Source organism: Olea europaea, chromosome 13 (assembly GCF_002742605.1).
Source record: "Olea europaea var. sylvestris chromosome 13, O_europaea_v1, whole genome shotgun sequence".
NCBI classification, from domain to species: Eukaryota; Viridiplantae; Streptophyta; class Magnoliopsida; order Lamiales; family Oleaceae; genus Olea; species Olea europaea.
Genome location: NC_036249.1, coordinates 19,235,901 through 19,243,666, shown reverse-complemented (window position 1 = coordinate 19,243,666; position 7,766 = coordinate 19,235,901). Strand labels below are relative to the sequence as shown.

The 7,766-nt window shown below is 37.5% G+C and overlaps 1 pseudogene; it reads right to left on the bottom strand.

The window, feature by feature from the left end:
- The window catches only part of LOC111407802, a 7,733-nt pseudogene extending 4,492 nt beyond the window's left edge, over positions 1 to 3,241 (bottom strand).
- Positions 3,242 to 7,766: the final 4,525 nt, after the last annotated feature.

Sequence of the window (7,766 nt, the reverse complement as noted above, 5' to 3'; positions counted from 1 at the left end):
GGCTACAAGGTTGAGGATAAGGAACGTCAGGTATGTCGCTTGAGAAAATCACTATATGGATTGAAGCAATCTCCTCGGCAGTGGTACAAGCGATTTGACTCCTTCATGCTAAAGCATGGTTTCTCCAGAAGTGAGTATGACTGTTGTATTTATATTCGGAAATTTCGGGGAGGTAACTATATCTATCTTCTTTTGTATGTGGATGACATGCTTATCGCTTCGAAAAGCAAGTTGGAGATAGATAGGTTGAAATCTCAACTTGGTAAAGAGTTTGAGATGAAGGATATGGGGGCTGCTAAGAAAATATTGGGTATGGAGATCAGAAGAGAGAGGATGAACCGGCGAATGTTCTTGAGTCAGAAATGCTACATTGAGCGGGTTATTGCTAGGTTCGGGTTGAAAGGTGCAAAGTCGGTGGTGACTTCATTGGCTCCACATTTTAAGCTCTCTGGTAAACAGTCTCCTATTACAGCGGAAGAAAAGGTACGCATGGATCGTGTGCCTTATGCTAGTGCAGTTGGCAGTTTGATGTATGCCATGGTGTGTACACGCTCGATATTTCACAGGCGGTGAGTATGGTCAGTAGATTCATGGCGAATCCGGGGAAGGCACACTAGGAAGCTGTGAAGTGGATCCTGAGGTACTTAAAAGGTACCGCGGATACGGGTTTATGTTTTGGTGGAGATGCATGTCATATAAGTGGGTTTGTGGACTCGGATTATGCGGGTGTTCTAGATAGACGACGATCTACTACTGGATATGTGTTTTGCATACATGGTGCCCCAGTTAGTTGGAGATCGATGTTACAGGCTACAGTTGCTCTTTCTACTACAGAGGCCGAGTATATGGCCATGGCAGAGGGAGTGAAGGAAGCATTGTGGTTATGGGGTCTTCTAGATGATTTGGGGATTGAGTAGGATTGTGTGGACTTGTGGTGTGATAGCCAGAGTGCGATTCACTTGGCTAAGAATCAGGTTCATCATGCTCGAACCAAGCATATTGACGTCATGTATCATTTTGTGCGTGATGTTATAGAGGAAGGTGATATTTCACTCTTGAAGGTACACACAAATGAGAACCCAGCTGACATGTTAACCAAAGTGGTAATGGGTAACAAGTTTCAACATTGCTTGGACTTGCTTCAAATTAGTCCGTGTTGATATGCCCGAGGGGGCATGGCCCTTCGGGGCGGGGTTGAAATGAGGTGGAGAATTTATGAAGGTGGAGGTGAACTACGGAGGTTTGATCCCGAGTTTTGGGTACGTAGGCAACCATGGTTTGAATGGTACAGCCGAGTTTGGCGCTTGCTGCTTCTTCTTGTGTTCGTCCAAAATTTGAGGTCTATCAAATGATGTACGAGGTGGAGAATTGTGAGAAAGAGGTGCAGGGAGCCAGGCGCCATGGCGCCCAAAGTGTGGAAAATGGTCCAGTGATGCCGGCGCCAAGGCGCCCACTCTGGACGCCATGGCGCCCGACTCAGCTATTTAAATAGCTGGTTTTTCCCCTTCATTGTAACCCACGATTTTAAGAGAGAAAAATAGAGAGGGCTTGGATAGAATTTTACAAGTAAGAGTTTGTTCTTCTTGGGTATAAATTCCAAGCCATTTTTCTTTTCTTTGGGATTAACTTGAGGCTTGTTCAAGTAATCCAATACATTGTTCTTCCAATATACATTGAAAATCATTTTTTCCCCATTTTCTTGTTCTTGAAGTGGTTTGGGATTTTTCACTTTGCCAACTTAGTTCGATCTTTGGGCTATCTTTGGGAGGTGTTTTCCCAACAGAATGGGAATCTCAAATATGTATATATTTTTGTGATGCATAATCCAGATGAACATTCTCACTCGCCTCATTAATATTATCTGCCACCAGTCTCTCACTATATAGTCATACTACACAGACATGAATGGCAAGATTCAAAATTCATCCCATTACTTTTCTCAGCAGCGCAATACAAACAAGATCATCAAATAGGATCTCCTATTCAAAATCTACATTTATTTATAAAATTCAGAAGCAACGTTTCTGTTTAGTAGAGAGACAATGGGAGGGAAGTCGTCATGATTTATAATCACTTGTTTGATCCCCGATAAGATGCAAAAGGAAAAGAAGCAAAAGGATTATTCATTTTATATCCCAGCCCCCACTTGTATGAAGGGAGAAATAGAAGAGATAGTGGTAAGGAATTCGAAAGAGTTATTGCCCACCATAAATTAAAAAAATCCAGAACTATTCAAGGTTTTTGACTTCACTAGATTCATTTGGCTAATGATGATTACACGCGTGCGCGCGCACACAGAAAAAGATGCTGCAAAATATGACTTTCCGAGCAGATTTATTGACGCAAAGAGTAACGAACCTGAAGAGGCTCATTCTCATCAGTTGTTCCAAGCATCTAATTCACCAAGAGTTGATGTCCACATGGATCCCCAAAAGTTAAACACTTCTCTACTACATTTGAGGCAAACTTCTGCTGGCTCATTTGAACTATCTTTCCAGCCAATTCTTGAATTATTGCTGTACGCTAGTGTGGTTTTCCATGCTCCACTACATCCTATCACAAGGAAACTCGGAAATAGTTACTTACAGTTTCGACAATTAGACAGAGTTGTGTCGAAGTCACCTATTTAATGCGTTATGCTAAGATTACTAATGCAACAAGTACGAAACATCCATTATAAAATAAAAGATTCACATATCAGCAAAAAGTTCATGTTGCTGATACCAAGAATAAAACCTTCAAAAAAACTTCCAAATAGCAAAAGCATTGACAAATAAAATTCACTTCAAATTAATCCACACAAGATTCCTTAATATAATCAGATATAAAAGGTTGGAAGCCTGCAGCATATACTATAAAAAGACTTACAAACCTGAATGACATAATTGCCATACTGATCTTTTGCCAACATACTTACAGACCCCAGAATTTCTTCCATCACTTTGCTCTGGGTTTTCGGGTCCTTACATTGTTCAAGTACTCTCCGCAGCATTGCAAGAGTTTACAGAATTTAGACCCTTAAAAACAACTGGCCTGGAACTTAAAAAATTCAAACTAAGAACAACTTTCTCTAACCTGTATCACACGGCACCCATATGGATGAGTGGAGAGAGTCACAACTTGGTAAAAAAATGTTGAGATAATGAACTGAATATGCTCTTTCGGTTCACATTCAATGCATTTTTGTATCACATGGTTTCCATTTTGATCACAAATGCAACGTGTGATACAACCATCAAGTTCTTCTACCATTTTGATCTTCTGATCTAAATCAACAACTTCTATTGCTTAAATTATCAAATGAAGTCCTACTTAGATATTTGGCATCAGATTTTCAATTAGGTGTAGCATAGTTAAAAACAAATATAATCAAGAGAACAAATGGAAGGATAGAGTAATAATACATAAAGCATCCTCAGACTACATATCACGGACAGAAGTTATGCACAATCCAATACAACAAACGAGATCGCCAACAAATGCATTTTTTGCATAGTTGTTACCTTTTGAAGGCTTAGTGTAAGTACATGTCCAAAAAGTTCGCTAGCCAACTCTCTTCTCTGAGATGCCATTCCATGTTCAAAAAACTGAAACTAGTTTATGAACCAATAAACTCTTAAAGCTTGGGACTAATAATATCAGTGACTGAAGAAAGGACCAGAGATCTTGGATACCTTCTGATTTACATAATTTCCGACCACATCCGTCATCAAAGTAAGAACCTGAGGGAAAATTTCCTGAAAAACCATGTTCTCTTCTGTTGTTGCAGTCTGAAGTTTTTGTTGAATGAATCGGCTTCCATATGTTAAATTTAATTGTAATCATGCTAAGAATCAAGAATCACCAAATAATGAATTAATAAAACGAATTCATACCTGCGGAAGCCATTGTTAATATGAATGATAGTTGTAATAGTAGCCAAAATCTTCTCCTCCTTGCTCCTCACAAAGTATTAGCTATCAATGGAAGAAGCCAAAAAAACATATGGAGAGGAGAGGAGACCTAGCCTTTATATATAGGAAATAATTTGAGCCGTCCCATTACGACTAGAATTCTAATTAGGGTTTATTTTCGACCCACATACATTAAATTACCACATCAAATTAATTACAACACGTAAGGTATAAAAGGCCAATTGATCACTTTATAAATTTAGCCTAAACACAATATCATTATGAGCCATACATCTAACCCGTAAAATTTGCTATTGAATGTGAAGCCCACATATGGAATTATTAATTATTCCAACATTCTCCCACTTGGGCAAACATTTGATTGCTATAACAAAGTTTTAACACTCGGGTTAGACTACATAGGTGGCCACAAAAGTATAGCTCCAATGATGTCACCTTACGTAACATGATCCGGTCCAATAAAAATATTAACACCGAACATGGAAGTCATTACACCAATTAAGTGATGTAAAACCATTCCACAGCTACAAATGGCAACATCCTTATCGACATGGATCTCCATCCTCCAACCAATGTGGTATGAACTTAGCACCAAATGTGATCAAAGCTGTGCTAATTCATATCAGTCCTCATAATGCTTCTGATCAAAATGAAGCCACATGTCTTCAAAAGAGACTCATCTTATGTCTTTACATGTCATATCTTAAGATCACAATAATATTATAATAAAAGACATAAGTCAAATGCATACTCAAAAAAGTCTATGGATAGGGGAAAAATATTTTATTGTCAGAAGGGGCTGTACCCAAAAACATATGAGTTACCTACATACCCCGCAAAGGGATCAAGCCCAAAACGTAGTTCTTTTCCTTTTACAACAAAACCTTCAGGTTGTTTCATATAAACCATTTCAGAAAGATCTCCATTCAAAAATGCTGTCTTAACATCCATTTGATGAAACTCCAAATTGTAGTGTACCACAAGAGCCATGATAATTCGAAAAGAATCTTTCGACGAAACAGGGGAGAAGGTTTCAACATAATCAATGCCCTCTCGTTGAGTGAAACCTTTTGCAACCAATCTTGCTTTCTTTCGTTCAACATTTTCTTTTGAATCTAATTTACTTTTGAAAATCCACTTGTTTATCTATAGCCTTAGCATCTGGAGGACGTTCAACAAGATCCCAAACTTTATTCCTTTCCATGGAATTCATTTCATCTTCCATGGCAGCTATCCATTTATCTGCCTCAGGACTTGTCAATGCTTGATTATAAGTTATAGGATCAACAATATGCCCAATATTAAAATTGCTCTCCAATAAATATGTAACATAATCACTGGGCAATGCAGATCTTCTTTCCCTTTGTGATCTCCTAAATTGTGGCTCAGGAACCGATTCAATTGTTGTTTGAGGAATTGGAGATTCCTCCTGGTTCCTCGGTTCTTCATAAAACTTCAATTGGTTGGAAACTAACTCTTTCCTGTATGATAGGAACTGGAACAACAACTTGGTTAGGTTCAACAAGAATTTCTCTCAACGTGGAACTCCCACTATCTCCAAAATCGTTCTCCAGAAACTTAGCAGTAATGGACTCCACAATTCTAGTGCCGCGATTTGGACAGTAAAACTTATATCCCTTTGATCTATCCGGATACCCAATAAAGTATTCAGGAGTTGATTTATGGTCTAATTTCCTTTCAAATGGATTATAAATCCTAACCTCAACTGGATATCCCCAAACTTTAAAGTGATCTATACTTGGCTTACATCCTGTCCATAATTCAAACGGTGTCTTTGCAATAGCTTTACTTAAAACTCTGTTCAAAATATATATAGCAGTTTTCAAGGCTTCACCCCACAAATATTCAGGCAAATTTGTTCTACTCATCATACTTCTAACCATATCTTTTAAAGTTCGATTACGTCTTTCAGAAACACCATTTTGCTTAGGTTTCCCTGGCATGGTGTATTGGGGCACTATTCCACACTCTTGTAAAAACTTTGCAAAATCACCCATGCTTTGACCAGATTCGTCATATTTTTCATAGTACTCACCACCTCGGTCAGATCTTACAACATTGATACTTTTCTTACATTGTTTCTCTACTTCCAGTTTGAAAACTTTGAATTTCTCAAGTGCTTGTGATTTGTCGTTAATCAAGTAAACATATTCATATCGTGAGAAATCATCAATGAAAGTTATGAAATATTTATTCCCACATATAGTGGAAGGCAAAGGTCCACTGATATCAGTGTGAATCAAGTCCAAAATTTCATTACTCCTAGTCGAACCCTTCCTTGTAGACTTAGTTAACTTTCCTCTTATACAATCTGCACAAGTGTTAAAATCGGAGAAGTCTAAAGAGGGAAGTATCTCATCTTTTACTAATCTTTCCATTCTATCCTTAAAGATATGACCCAAACTCTTATGCCACAACATAGAGGATGATTCACGAATTAAAGTTCTTTTCTTTGATACATTTGTAACACACAAGACATCACCAAAAGGAGTTAAAGATAATTTATATAAACCATCATATAAAATGTCATTTCCAATCAAATGAGAATCATTAAATAACTTAACCATTCCATTACCAAAATTAAATGTAAAACCACAAGCATCAAGTTTCGGTATAGAAATTAAATTCCATCTCATCTGCGGTACATAAACTGTATTTTCCAAAATAAGATAAAAACCAGACTCTAAAGTTAACTTCACTACTTCTATGAATTCAACCTTCACTTGAAATCCATTTGCAATGCTCAAGCTTACTTCATTCTCACTTAGCCTCCGTTTCCTTGTGAACCCCTGCAAGGAATTCGCAATATGAATACTAACTCCCAATTCTAACCATCAAGAATTCAAAGGCACATCTATTAAAGAAGACTCAAAACAAACTAAGACCAAGGGAATACCTGGAGAACTCCTCTTCTTTTCCAACCAAGTCTTGAACTTAAAACAGTCTTTCTACCAGTGACCCTTCTTTTTATAGAACTTGCATTGATCATTTTTCTTTCTAACTGCTTTGGGACCACCAAAATTTTTATTTTGCTGACTTCGATGGGTCTTATTACCTTAGGTTTATGATTATGAGAAGGCCCCTTATTCTGTGATGGCTAAAAAGCTAATTGCACAGTTTCAACAGTTTCACGGCGCATCCTATACTCTTCTTGGGCACACACTGCTATGAGATCATTCAAATTTCATTTATCCTGCTGACCATTATAAGCAACTTTAAGTTGATTAAACTTGCTAGGAAGACTATTCAAAACATGATAGACCAGGAAAGGTGCCGCAATGGGAATGTCAAGAGCCTTTAGTTTAGATGATATATTTATCATTTTCATGACATGCTCCCTAACACCACTTGTGCCATCATATTTCATGCTCATCAATTTATCCATCAGATCCCCAGTTTCGGCTTTATCAGACTCAACAAATTTTTCTCCTATGTCATCCAAAAAACTTTTGGCATTTTCATTATCAGGGATGACACCTAGAATGGAATCAGATATCGATCGCTTAATGATTTTCAAACAGAGTTTGTTAGCCTTTTCCAACTTTTCATACTCGACTACATATTCAATGGTACTCTTATCTGTGGGTTTTTCAAGCTTTTTCTCCATTGCAAAATTCAAGCCCAAAAGACCAAGTGCTATTTCTACGTCTCGTTTCCATCTTACATAGTTATTCCCAGTCAAAGTCTCAATAGCAGACAATTGATTCAAAAGAGATGAGGCATTATAAACTGTGGAAGCATAAAATATCACACTCAATATCATCTAAACATAATACATGCAATCAAATGGATGATATAATATCCAACTAATTAATATGGGCTATTAATCAG